Raw genomic sequence first — 13,491 nt, forward strand, 5'->3', positions numbered from 1 at the left:
TACCCGTTGGGCAGGGCACTGCTCAGGTAATATTTCCACATCCAGGTGATAGCTCCATTACAGAGGGTTGGAACACTTGTTTGTAATAACTAAAAAAGTGAGAGTTTGATCTTTTACAAAGAAGTCCTTGTACTAAATAGAAGTGACACCACTTGGGTTATCTTAGTCTCCAGAAATTGTCGTGTGAATTGCTAGCTTAGAAATGCTTGCACCCCCTGAGAAGTTTTAAAAGGCCCATGGCTAACTGGGATGGATAACCTCTCCAGATCAGTTTCCCCTTGCAGCTGGTAAGCATGTCCTCATTTTCTCGCTGCAAGTTAAAGTTACAGCACCCCTGGAAAGAAGGGAAATGAGACACTTCCCACCCCACCCCACCCCCATCTTTTGAAGTTAAATTTTGCTCTAGTCTGGGTTTGATGGAATATGTGTCAAAGACTTATGAAAGGATTTTTTTTTAAACCCTGTCTTTGGGTTTTGAAATTATATTTAATAATTGCTAAAAACTTCAGAATGCTTTTTAAGGTGTTCACTGGTTCTTTTGATCATGATTTAATGGAGAGTATCCAAAAGCCATCAATGGGACTCTTAATGATATTCACAAATTAATGTTTGGGTCTAATCTGGAGTTTGCTTTTAGCTGTCATTATTAATGTTGAAAGCCTAAATTATGGCTGCACTTGGGTATTCAGAACTTCACCCATGAAAAGAAGGGCTTTGCACATTGTGTGGAAAAGGGGGGATTCACGAATGAATACAGAATGTACAATGGAGGGAGAGCCAGGCCATTGTTGGTGTGGAATGTTGACAATGGGAGCCAAGGGGCAGTTTCGACTTCATTCTCTCAACTGGCCAGAGCTGCCTAGGGATGGGAACCAGCCTGGCATTCTTCTGCCTTGATTGGGTATGGAAATTTGGCCTGCTTCCCTTCCATAGTTTTTCGTAGAAGGTGGTCTTTCTGGACTGCTACGGAATGTCTGCTTTCTTTTCTCAGTAATCTGCATTTTGGAAGAAAGATTCCAAAAGCAAATAGTAGAGTTCTTTCAGGAATGGTATTAAAAAATAATATTCAATGTCACCAGAAGTCCCAGGAAGAAAGAAGTGTTTATCTTCATTCCTCACCACCTCACTTGGAATTAGTGCTTCATCTTAGTCACCCACCAGGAGTATTTGCCGTAGGTCCTGTTTTGTGGCTGCTCCTGTCCTTGCTGAAAAAACATCTCTCTCTCTTACTTCCTTCTCCATTCCCAGGGCCCTCCTGTTCCCATTCAGGATCTAAGGGCCAGGCAAAGCCATTTGCTCAGGGGGCTCACATAGTGATGACCTACTGCTGTTTTGATATTTAGCAATGTATCTGGCCAGAACTTTGGGGCCACTTGCAGTTTCCATGTGTATTCTAGTTCAATTCCTCCTTCAGTGGGTGCCTCAGAAATGCTTGCTTTAGCTGTTTACCTAACTCCAACTTAACAGGTGGTTGCCTAGAAGTCACTTATAATTCACAAAAATTGTGATAAAACAAGTTGGGTTCTCACTAATGGGGCAAGTGATGATTTTGGTCTTACAGGGAATTGTGACTTCTGTCCTAGGTAATAATAGAAGCCTTCTTCCCTCCCAGAGGTCTGTTGATGTTTAGAGGAAGTTGGCTCTAAAGAGCTGCCTGACCCTGGTGGTCAGGCTTCCCAAGGGCTCTGTTGGCCTCTGAGTCCAGAAAAGTTCCGGGGGGCGGGGGTGGGGGTGTTGCTTTTCATCCATTGTGGTTCTTAAAATCCTTCTCACTTGTAATATACAGGAAGAAATAGTCCTTCCATTATGACATTTTTTACTCCCTCCACAAGCTCACTTCTGATCAAGTCTCCAATTAAAACAAATCCTTACTCATGACTTAAAGTCACTTGGCTTAAAGATTGTGTGATCAGAAATAGTGGCAGCATCTCTGTGTTTCAGCCCAGCTCAAGCCTTGTAAACTGAACATCATCACGGCTGTGCTCCAACCATGCCTGAAATTTGGCCTCCAGCAATCTGTCGGAGCTCTGGACAAACAAAAACTTCATTATTGGAGTCACAGAATCCCAGGAAGTTTCTCTGGAAGGAACCATAGACCTAGATCATAGAGGTCAACTCTTCCTGGTCTAATGGATTCCACACACACACCCCCACACTCCCATTATGGCAATTTAAAAATCTTACCTAATGAGGCTAGCAAATAATTATTTTGTAGGTGTAAATGAGCAGAATCAAGCCTGGAAGTGATAGTATTATACCTGCTCCAGGTGTGTGTGTTGGGGAGGGGTGAAAAAGGTAGGGGGAAGGGAAGAAGGAGGGAAGAGCTCCCTGCTGGAGGAGAGTCCTTGGAAGGGTTTTGCACTTTTCCTTTTAAATGAACTCTAGCTGTGACTTTATTCTTTTGCTGATGGATGGTTCTTAATGTAGTCCTAGGAGTGCAAACAAAGTCTGCTTGTCAGGCCCAGGTGGGCCAGAGGAAGGGTGGAGGCAGTGCCCACACATCCATTTGGATCAGATGCCCCACACAGTTGCCCATGAGCTCCGGGGCCAGCCCACCTGGAGTACAGCCAGAGCAAGCAGCAGGCAGCAGGCAGGGCAGGGCAGAGACAGTCCTTAAAATCATGTCCCAGGAATGGCTGAAGGAACTGAGAATGTGCTCCCTTTAATAGATAACCCCTCCCCCAGACCTACCTCAGTGTCCTCCACATGGTCAGGTGGCCTCGCTTTGCTCTGAAGAACTGGCCAAATGGGCCGTGGGCTCCCAGCTTTAGCAGAGAGGTCAAGAGGTTGGCTGACCACTGGGATGCAGTTTGGGCCAAGACTTTTCAAGCACTGGAGACCCTCAAGGAGCTAGGGGGCACCAGCCTAATGAGCTGCATTAGGAAATCATTGCACATCCTTCCCAGTGTGGGTGAAGAATATTTTTTAAGTTTTTACCCTTCCTTTTCCAGATGTTTAACTGGTCCATCTTGCTCTTGTCCTGTGGAATAGAGTGGAAGCGGAAGCTCAGGTGGCTGCCACGTGGAAATGACTTCCTATGTTCCTTAGTGTCCCAGGAGCCACAGGGGGGCTCCTTGATCCCTCTCCGCGGCTTTTGGATTATGGGATAGAAGTCACTTCAGGAGAGCAATGGATGAAGGGTGTATTTTGCTGTACAGTGTACGCACATGTAAGTGCCTACAAGTAAAATCTGGGAATGTTTTTGATCTTAGAAACATTTCACAGTCATTAATCTTCACGACGCTCCTGCGAGCTGAGTAAATAGAGTAATTCCTATTTTTATGCGAGGAACAAATACTGAGCAGCCTCCCCCACGTCATAAAGAGGCTGTTTTACCAAATCCCCTTGTTTCCGCAGGGCGCCGATTTGGGGGGTTTTTTGGGGGGGGGGTGGGGGGCTGGGACGCCAGGGACCCCCTGGGTTCTGCCCAGACTCACACCAGGACCACTTCCGGTGTCCCTCGCGACCTTCTGGTGCCGGGAGGTGGAAGCTGGGCCTGGGAGAAGGCCACCGCCACACCTGGCCGCGCCGGCCTTGGAGGGAGCGGGGTCTGGCGGTGGTTCCGGGACATCGCGGGGCTGCTCCGCCGGGAAGGGGGGACAGGGCTCCCGGCGTCCGGTTTCCCCGGGTGGCAGAGTTCCGGGACCCCGAACCGCAGGTCCCCGGGCTGGAGCACCTGGCGGCCCGCCCCTCCCCTCGGCGGGCGGGGACACCTGCCACCCGGGGACGCCCCTTCGTCCCTCGCCTTTTCACTTGTAAATCTCCAGCCGCCTCCCGCGGCGGGGAAGTCTTTGAGAGGGGATAGAAATGGACTCTGCATCCACCCCCCCCCCCCAGTGCCCACTTCCTTCCTCCCGCTGGCCTTTGTGCCGGGAGGGTCAGCTCCGACCCGGGCGGCGGGGGTCCCCCGCCCCCAGGCGCCGCCTCACACCTGCGGGGGGCTCCGCGGCAGGGAAGGAGTCTTGGGACGACGTGGGACAGCGAGGTGGGCCTCGATCCTGTGGCAGACCCAGAGCATAGCCTGGTATGAGGCAGGACCCTTACTTGGGCCCTTCGATGTCCGAACTGGGGTCGTGGTGTCCCTGGCGCCTCTAGTGGACTCTCGGAGAGGTTCGTTGATAGACCTGAGCGATAGTGGTCGAGATGCAAGCAAATGGTAAACCCCGGCATCATTAGGACTTGGCTGGCTTGAGATCCCATCTCACCGGCGGTATCTGGGGTCTCGGTTTTCTGGCAGCAAACTTCGAATCTGGATATTTTACTTGTGCTACAAACGACGTCCACATACTTGATGCAGGTCACTGCCAGGGCCACTGAGGTCTTCAGCAGAATCCGACCTACAATAGAGGCAAGTGACATTTGTGCGCTGCTTACCTACTGCTTACCTGCTGGTCACCACAGCGCTCTTCTCCAACACTTGGGGCCTGGTGAGTCAGGACTCCAGATTGTACAGGCCCTGTGTAGTGGGCCAGAATCATCTAAGCCCTTTCAGTCGGCCTCCTTCTCCTTGGTGGAGGAATTTCAGGGTTCTGTGTTTGGCTTTCTCTCAGGTGCAGACTTTATTTGGTGCCCCAGACGTCCATGCAGGCATTTAAGTGGCTACAGTAGCACTGGAGTGTGACCTTTTATTGAGCAATTATTTCCTGGCAGTAGCTCCCTACGGAATTGGTGCGTTATGGTGTTCAGTTCTCAGGAGGTGGGGTGATGTCTGACCCAGGAAGCACTTGCAGGTGACTTGTCCATGACCACCCACACTTCAAGGTGCAGAGCAGAGGTTGGAGTGGGTTGCAGGACTTCCTGGTTGCCGCCCAGCCTCCCTCTTTCCTCTCACTGGAGCAGAGGGTGGTGAGAGCTCCATGTTTTCTCTGTATTCAAATGGGTATTTTGGAACTATTTTCCTCCCTTAGGCTTTCTGTAGCATCTGGAGCTATGAGAAGTCTGGCATGTTTCCATTTTGGTCTTTGGTGATCTTTCTGTTAGGACGTCACAGCGTAATGCCACAGAGGGCTTTTTGTATGCTTTCCAGGCCTGTTTGAAGCCCACTGAACTTTTTTTTCTGGTGGCAGTGGGGTTTGAACTCAGGGCCTCATGCTTACTAGGCAGGTGCTACCACTTGAGCCACTCTGCCACCCCCACCCTTTTTAATTTTTTTTTAAAGACTTCTCACTGTGTAGTCCAGGCTGTCCTCAGATCTTCTACCTCAACCTCCCCAGTGGCTGGGATTACAGGTGTGAATCAACACCCAGTTAGGTTCTCTGTACTTTTCAGGCAGGTGAATGTTCAGAACAGCAAAGCCTCGGTAGTCACAGTGGACAGGGTGCCCACTGGCTGTGTGGAGAGACATCTCTGGATTACACATTCACTGTCCTGGTTAAGACCAGGGACTCCAGCTAGACTGCCAGGGTGGGATAAGTGCTCGCAGAGGCAGAATGATGGTCACTTCATTTTAGCAATGAAGAGACAGGGTCAGGGAGTTAGGTCTCTCAGACATTGATTGATGCTTCGTTTGGTTTTCTGACTGGGACTCGGAGGTGTTGGGGATAGTTCTGCTATGCTACCTAAGATTAGAGCCCCCTTTTCCTCCAGTCCCAATTTCTCCCTCGCCCTGCATCTGGGTGTGTCTTGATACAATATCTTCCCTACACATAGGGAATCACAAGAGCTGCTGTTTCTGTGTTTAGGGCTTTGTGTGGTCACACGGGATTTAGTGGCCAGGTATCATTTTTCTCAGTAGGTATGTTTGCATGTTTGTGGTCTGAGTTAGCATGGTTGAGAATATTCTCAAGTCAAGCCCCTTCCTGTCTGGCATGTGCCCTTCACTTGAGGGGTTTGAGTGCGATGTGCACCCCAGTCAGCCCTCCTCACTGCTCACCTTTTTTTTTTCTTCTTGTGGTTCTAGGATTTGAACTCAGCACTTTGAAGTGCTGCTACCCCTTGAGCCATGCCCCCAACCCTGCTTATTACTTTCAACTGAATCCATTAAGAATGTCTTAAAATTGAATCTGGTTCCTGTGGTATCTTAGGGGCAGAGACAGGGAAGCTGGCTAGGATTTTGCTAGTTGGAATGATCTGTCCACAATACTATAAAACCAGGGGGAAGCTTGACAGGCTGAACTTCCTTCTGGTCGCTGTCCACGTTTGTGTAGTTTGTGTACCTTGTGTACTGAGGGCCTTAGCAAACAATAGCTACTCCTGAAGCAAAGCAGCAGGCTTCGTTTCAAAGAGGCTATCAGAACTGAAAGGGAATGGCACAAAGTTGGGTGTGTCCTGAAATTCAGAACCAAGCCCTGCCCAGTGATTAACTCACCTGAAAGGCACCTGGAGCAGGTGATGCAGGAGCTCTGGACTGACCTTGGCTTCCCTTGGAGGTGAGGTCCCTGCACAGTGGGGATTTTCCTGAAAAACAGGCTTTCCTTTAATTACAAGAGCTCCTTCCTGCTCTGCGGCCCTTCTTTTCCTTTTGGGAGCAGGTGTGGGCTTGTGGGTATGTGTGAGCCCAGGAAATCCCTACAGTCTTGCTGGGAGTTTGGAGCCTGGAGCTCTGTGGGGCTGGGAGCTGGGAACACTGGTGGGTTCTGCCTTGACTCAGGACAATCAAGGAAGGTGCCAGGAGGTGTCTTTGTTAGTCATGTTAGCCCCTGTGTTCTGGCCCTGCTCCAACTTGGGTAATAATTACATATCTATTTTAAATCTCCTGCAGTTTTCAAACAAGTTGCCATTCTGCTTCACTCCACACTGACAAGGTCATTTGTGGGTGGGCTGCATCAGGGCAGGGCCAGGATCAGCTCTGGCCTACTTCGGTCCCCATGGGACTCTGTGTTGCTGGCATGGGACAGGGCTTGGAAGGATGAAGCTGCTTCCTCAGAGACTGTTTACCTGAAAGGTAAACAGGCAGCTGAGCACCAGAATGTTCTAATGGCCCCTGTGGTTTTCATGGTCTTTGCTGGAGGTCACTGCATTCACTTCTTGATAATCATTTCCTGCTAGCCAGGGATGTGGGTGGCCTCAGAACTGCACAGGTGGATCTGGGGTGCAGGACGAATGTCCTGTTCTAGGTTTCAGGGATCCTTTGCTCTGCAGATAAGCCACAGAGCTTGGCATCCAAGTGTCTCCCTCAAAACACAGTGGGGGCAGGTGATCCACCCACTGTGCACACCATCATTTCCTGAGCACCTAGTTTTCGCCATCCTGGCATTTGTGCAGAATTCTGTTCATTTTTCTTGGTACTGCACAGTGCTTGCTGCTTTTTTCTATGGGTTGAGGACTTTTTCCTCCAGTCACACAGACACAGCCTTTCTTCTCATTTTCTTAACTAAGCCCAGGATCAAGAACATGGCTTCAGCTGACAAATGCCAAGAGATTTCAGAACTGAAGTTGGAATTCTTCCTGTAATGATGTCTTCCTGAGGATTTAAGGAGGGCTCTGAATAGGTAATTCTTTTCCTTCCCAAGATTTGACCAAATGTGCTCCAAGTAGGGGGCAAAGGAAGAAGCATAAAGTTATTTGAGGGTTTCTTTCTTTCTTTTTTTTTTTAAACCATAATTGGGAGCATGTCATACTGGAACCAGTTGTGTCCAAGGGATGGGGGAAGGAGGAGAATGGTGATTTGCTGTTGTTTGGGTTGTGTTCTGTCCAAGTGTCCCAGCCAGGCCTGCGAACTTAGAAGCAAACCCCTGGGAGTGGTTCTTTAAAATGTTTCCCCAAAAGGAAGCTTTGGAAGGTTTCCCCAACTCCTGTTCCCTTCTAGAGCAAAGGACCAGATGTGGAGCTAGGTCTAGGTCAGGTTCTTTGTTGTTAGCTGAAAGGCTGCATGAGCCACTCTTTGACCATGTCCTTAGTCACCAGCTTTGCAACCTGGTGATTACTCTGCCTGGTCCTTTGGGGCCCTGGCAGCCCACTTGGGTGACTGCCATGCCATGTGCTGGCTCTGGAGGTTAGGCGAGGTCCCAAGAGAGGGGTCTTTCTTCCTCTGAAAGGTACAAATAGAGACAACCCTGCCCTCCTAGGCCTTAGAGGCAACAAGACACACGCTCTTGACTCCTTTCCTGCGTTCAACATTTACCAGGCCCTTGCAAAGGGCTTTGGTTTCTGAGTCTGTAGAATGAGGGGAAAAGAGTGTGTGTTGTAAGGATTCCGTGAGGTAATGTTCATGAGCACTGGAGCAAGCTGACACGTTGTATGTTTGTTAAAAAAATGACCCAGCTGCTGCATCCTTGAAGAAGCTCACAGTGTGTCTCACACTGAGTGGGATGTCATAGGATCCCTTCCAGGCCACTAAAGGGGCTCTCCTACATACTGGGGCTGCAGAGAGCCTCTGGACCTGGATTGATTGGGCCATGAAGGTGAGAGATTGGAGGGCCATGAGGGTTGGGCTAGGTCCTGTCCTGCAGGACTAGACCTGCAATGCAGGGAGTTTTCTCCTTTGCAGATAAAGGATGGGTGAGGCTTATAGAGCCACAAGAAGTGCTTATTTGGAAGGGACACAGTGAGAGGGCTTTGGAGATGGGAGATCTGGATCCCTTGGCCTCATTAAAAATACCTGGAATATGCAATGCATATTCAATGAAGGGCTGGGGGTGGCGGGGTGTCTTCATTAGGGAGCAGCTGTCTCATTGGCTCCTGGGGCCAAAGCATGAACTCAGAACTGTTCAAGAGGTTGTTTTAGCCTGTGGAGTGTTACTACGTATTAGCTCACTCCAAGAAATGCCCAGTAAAATATTTACTTTCTATTTGAGACCCACTTTCCCTTCCCAGAGAAGGAGGAAAAATTGGCTGTCTTGCCTGATGGACAGCCAACACAGGGGTCCAGTGCTCTTGACAGGTGGAGCTTGCTGAGAAGGTGGGGCCCCTCATGGTTAATTTTGTACCCGAGAGCCCAGCCTATTCTGTTTGCCCTCCTTGCTCTTGTCTTCAAGGCTCCTTTCATATGTCTGTCTCCAGGCAGTTAGGAGGGTCTGGGCTGGGCAAGGCAGGGCAGGGCTGGACGGGGCAGGTGATTGCCTCATGGAGTCTTTATCTGTCTGGCATGTGGTGGATGCTAGGTGCTCAGTCTCCTACTCCCTTACTTGGTCAAGAGCTGCTTGGGTAACTGGACCAAGCTCAGCAGGGTGGCAGATTTGCTGTGGGTGTTTGAGCACATTCCTGACCCAGGAGTCCTAGAAATGGGTTGGTAATTAATCAGCTCTTCCCAGGGTATCTGTCCATTTACTCCCACATACTGACTGAGCACCAACTAAAGGAAAGTGATGTCTGATTCCAATTAAAAGGTGTTGCGTTTTGTTTTGTTTTTGGAGATAGGATTTTCCTATAGCTCAGGCTGGTCTCGAACTTGAAGTCCTCCTGTCTCTGTCTCCTGAGTGCTCTGGATTTTAGAAGGAGCTGCTCCTCTCCCTGTGCCCCTGTACTGTGCTGCAGTGTTAGGCTCTCCAGGTTGAGTTGTAGAGTTATACGTCTATGAAGCAACAGGTGACGACTGGGGAGCCATGGGCAAAGTGTCTGCTTCAGGGCAGATTGGTCATTTCATGGGCAGCAGTTCCTTTGGGCTCAGTTCGTGCCATTCAAAATCTCACTTGGAAAGCAAGATGGGCCTTGAAAGTGCCATTGGGAAACTGAGGGGTGGAATGCAAGGGCATCTCAGCAAGGCATCGATGGATCAAGTCAGAAAGTCCTGTTTGCACATGGCAATTGTGGGGAAGGTGCACAGCAGGGAAGATGCTGATGCAAGAGTCAAGCCTAAAGTTAGCTGCTTGTTACATTGTAACTGGTTATGACAATAGTGAGAGAAACAATGGCAATCCCAGTAGCACTGATGGTGTTAATGGAATGGGGAATGACAAATCCTTCTCACCTTTGCCTGGTTTAGGCTGCACAGGCAGTTTTAGTCCATCTACAACCCTATAGAACCGCAGGCTGGCCTGAAATAGATTTCTTGGAAATATGTTTGGGATTAGTGGCCTTCCAGGAGCATGGAGAGGTCCCTCGGGCCCTGTTGTATCAGGAGGAAGCCAGCACCCCTGAACAGGCCCCTGCACAGCCCCACAGATTGGCCCACACATTTGGGGGGGGTCACAGCTGGCTGTGGGCTTGGTGGTTTCCACATGAGTGACTCATGCAGCCCCCAGAGAGGACCTGGGTGAGTTGAGAGAGAGACTGGCTGTTACAGAGGAGATCGCCAGGGCATCCCAGCCAGAAGTCTCTCCTGGGCCCCACCCACTGCCATGTTATAGAAACCCTAACATCTGTATTTTTAGCAAACTCCTAGGTGATTCTTCATGCAGCCAGCCCAGAACCTGCCAACACCACAAAGACTGTCTTTCTTTAAACAAACCACTCCCCCAACACACACCCACACACTCAAGTCTAGTTATTGAACATTTGGCATGGAAAATGGTTGAAAGAAGATTTTATATAGCTTAAGTAAACTCCCCTCAAACTGAATGAAAAGTATTGAATATTGAGATACAGATTTCTCCTCCTCTCCCTCTCCTTCTTTGACTTAAGAGGGATTCGCCCCCACCCCCCACCCCTAGAAGTCAGCAGACATTCCCAGGCCTAGGGAGGAGAGGAGATATTTCCTGTGTGTCTGTTACACTCATATGCAGATAGACTTGACACTGTATCTCCTGACCAGTCAGCTGTGTTTATTGAGATGAGGCTGGGTGGAGTGTCACAGCATACTGGCTAGAAAAGAAATTGTTTTCACAAATTATATTTCAGTAAAATAGGAACCACTTAATGAAGTACACTGCGGATATCTACTCACAAGTCAAAGATGGATACAGTGAGTAGTTGGAACATTGGCCAATATGAACATTACCTTGAGCAGCTAGAGACGCTCTGACCTCCTCTGGCAAATGGCATCAACCTTCAGGGGCTCGGGTGGTCCGTCCCTGTACTAATAGCATTGTTCATCTGATGCCAGACAGATTCCCGAACAACACCTGCATTAGAGATGCCAGTGAGTATGTTTCATGGTGTCTTTTTGTTTTCAAGATAGGGTCCCACTGTGTTGTTCAGGCTGGACTCAAACTTCTGTGCTCAAGTGTCTGACTGTCCTGCCCCAGCCTCCTGAGAAGTTGGAACTATAGGCATGGGGTACCTTGCCCAGCAACTTTTTATCCTGATCAGTGAATTTATTAATCAGTAAGCTTCAACAAGATGGTTAGCCTACCTTTTTTTTCTAGTTGTAGAAACGCTTTGTCATACATACATTGGCTTATTTTATTTTTAGTAACAACCCTATTATGAGACAGTCAGGCATGGTGGTTATTTCCCACTCAAGGAATTGGCAAAGCTATGTGGGTGGGTGGGCTGGCTTTCGTGAATGATGGAGTGGGATCATGTGGGTGGATTGTTTTCCATCCATGTCAGGCTGTGTTCAGATTCTGGGGATGTGTGCAGATTTGAAGGCCAGCAGGAGCTCAGGTTGAATCTATCTAGGCAGAAGAGTCCAGAGCCTTGGGTAGAGTGGTGAACTTGAAAAGGTGTCTGTGGTGTCCTCAGATGAGGAATGATGTGAGGGGCTTCTTTGCTTGGATACGAGGTTGGCAACTGGGGTCTTGGGCAGACAGGATTCACTCTTAGTTTTGGGTAGCTGTGTCCTGGGGAAAGCTAGGGTGCTTTGGGTGTTTAATGCAGAGACATTTACCGTGCAAGCAATTACAACCATGATCTGAACTGTTGCTGCCTGGCTAACTGGCCAGACTCGAGATAGCATGGCTACTTGTGAAGAAGCAGCAAAGGGTTGTTCACTCAAATAGAAGTGGTAGCCTTTTGGGGCCCCGAGCAGCTTCCTTTTAGGGTTGCTTTTGGACTTGGGATAACAAAGAAATGACTTTATGATTTATGGTGTTTATGAAAAGGAGCATACCTATGTATTTTCATATAGACATCTTAATAGAGATTAAGTACAAAATAAAGCAGAATGCATGAACGGAGGCGTTCCCATAAGCAGTATTGTAGTGTCCGGCAGTGTAAATTATATTTTGTGCACTTCCCAATTAAGCAGTTATGTATTACTGGGAAAACTACCTTTAAGAGATTTAGAAGCTTTATAATTTAGTAAATCAAACAAAAATAGACATACAGTATTTGAGGCATTGGGTTTATACATGCTACATGATAAGATAACTCAATTTGGACTGATTTGCTGGAAATCTAGGCAGTAACATGGAGGTGAATTTGCTTCCTCTGCAAGTCGCCTGTGGAGGAAGACCTGCTTCAGACAGAAAAGAGCTCCTGTGGTGTGCTGGAGTCCCTGGAGGATTTTACTCTGAAGCGCTTCAGAGCTGTAGTGAGTGTGAGAGCCAGAACTGATACACAGGGTGGGCAAGGCCTCATTCCTACACCAAAGAGTCCGAAGGGGGACTGCCTGGAGCAGATGTGAAGCAAGAGCATGCTCTTCTCCCACAGAGAAGTGGTTCAGCACTTCAGGCACCAGCTGGAGGCCCCAGCATTGTTGAGCCCATGCAGGGCATTGGTGAGTGTTAAAAGTTCTGTGAACTTCCCAGATGGGGCCCACTAACTCCCTTTGTGGAGTAAGGAGAATGAGGTGGGGACAATGGGAACGGTGGGTCTGCAGAATGACCATGGGGTGACTGAGTTCTTGGCTGTGAGTGCTCACTTCCTTTTGAAGGTAGTGGTGGACCACTGAGAAATTACAGTCCCCAGAGGTAGCATTTTATTGTTTTTTTTTTGTTTGTGTGTTTGTTTGTTTTGGTTGCACTGAGAGTTGAACTCAGGGCCTCACACTTGCTAGGCAGGCACTCTTACTGCTTGAGCTACTCTGCCAGTCCTTTTTTTATTGTGATGGGTTTTTCAAGATAAAAAGTCTTACCTATTTGCCTGGGGCTGGCTTTGAATCACAAACCTCCTGATCTCTGCCTCCTGAGTAGCTAGGATTATAGGTGTGAGCCACCAATGCCCAGCTAGAGGTGGCATTTTAAAGCAATGGTCATGTCTTCTGGAGTCTGCAGTGGGCTCCCCCAGGGAAGGTGGAGGAGCTACAAGTGCTGGCAGTGTAACTTCTGGCAGTGGGGAGGATGGGGAGAAAGTGGCATGGGGTGTTGAGTTTTGAGTGAGGTGAGAGAAGGTGAGATTGGTTTTGGACCCATTGTGTTTAAGGTGTCCTGCAGATGGGGAATATGTCTGTCCTGGCTGGAGGCACAGTTTGGAGTGCCTGGAATCCCAAGGATGGGCATTCGCTGCTCTTGGGTGCAGCGTTCATAGGTGGTCTTGTGGGATTAGGGAGACCATAAAGTGGTAGGCAGGTGATTCTGAGTGGGCTGCCTCATCTAGTCCCAAAAGTGTTTAGCCCCTGGAGCCATGATTGAGTGGGCACAGAATTCTAGAATATCCAAGCTGGCAGGCCCTGACAAACTTGTGTTAGCTAGGTCTTTGGTATCCTTATTGCATACTGGCTATATTTGGTAATGTTTTCTGGAGAAGAATTGCTGTGCGCCAGGTGCTGTTCAAGGTGTTTTGAGCTGTGTT

The 13,491-nt window shown here is 48.8% G+C and overlaps 1 protein-coding gene across 8 annotated transcripts in view; it reads left to right on the plus strand.

The window, feature by feature from the left end:
• Ctbp2 (C-terminal binding protein 2) overlaps positions 1 to 13,491 on the plus strand; it is a 148,410-nt gene that overhangs the window by 4,723 nt on the left and 130,196 nt on the right. The window contains exon 1 of one of the 8 annotated variants that reach the window (XM_074078104.1): positions 2,324 to 3,169. The exons of the other annotated variants lie outside the window; for them this stretch is intronic. The gene's annotated coding sequence lies outside the window, so the exon portion shown is untranslated. Of the gene's footprint in view, positions 1 to 2,323; positions 3,170 to 13,491 lie in introns of those variants that run through there. 8 annotated transcript variants of the gene reach the window in all.

The sequence above is a fragment of the Castor canadensis genome, chromosome 7 (assembly GCF_047511655.1).
Source record: "Castor canadensis chromosome 7, mCasCan1.hap1v2, whole genome shotgun sequence".
NCBI classification, from domain to species: Eukaryota; Metazoa; Chordata; class Mammalia; order Rodentia; family Castoridae; genus Castor; species Castor canadensis.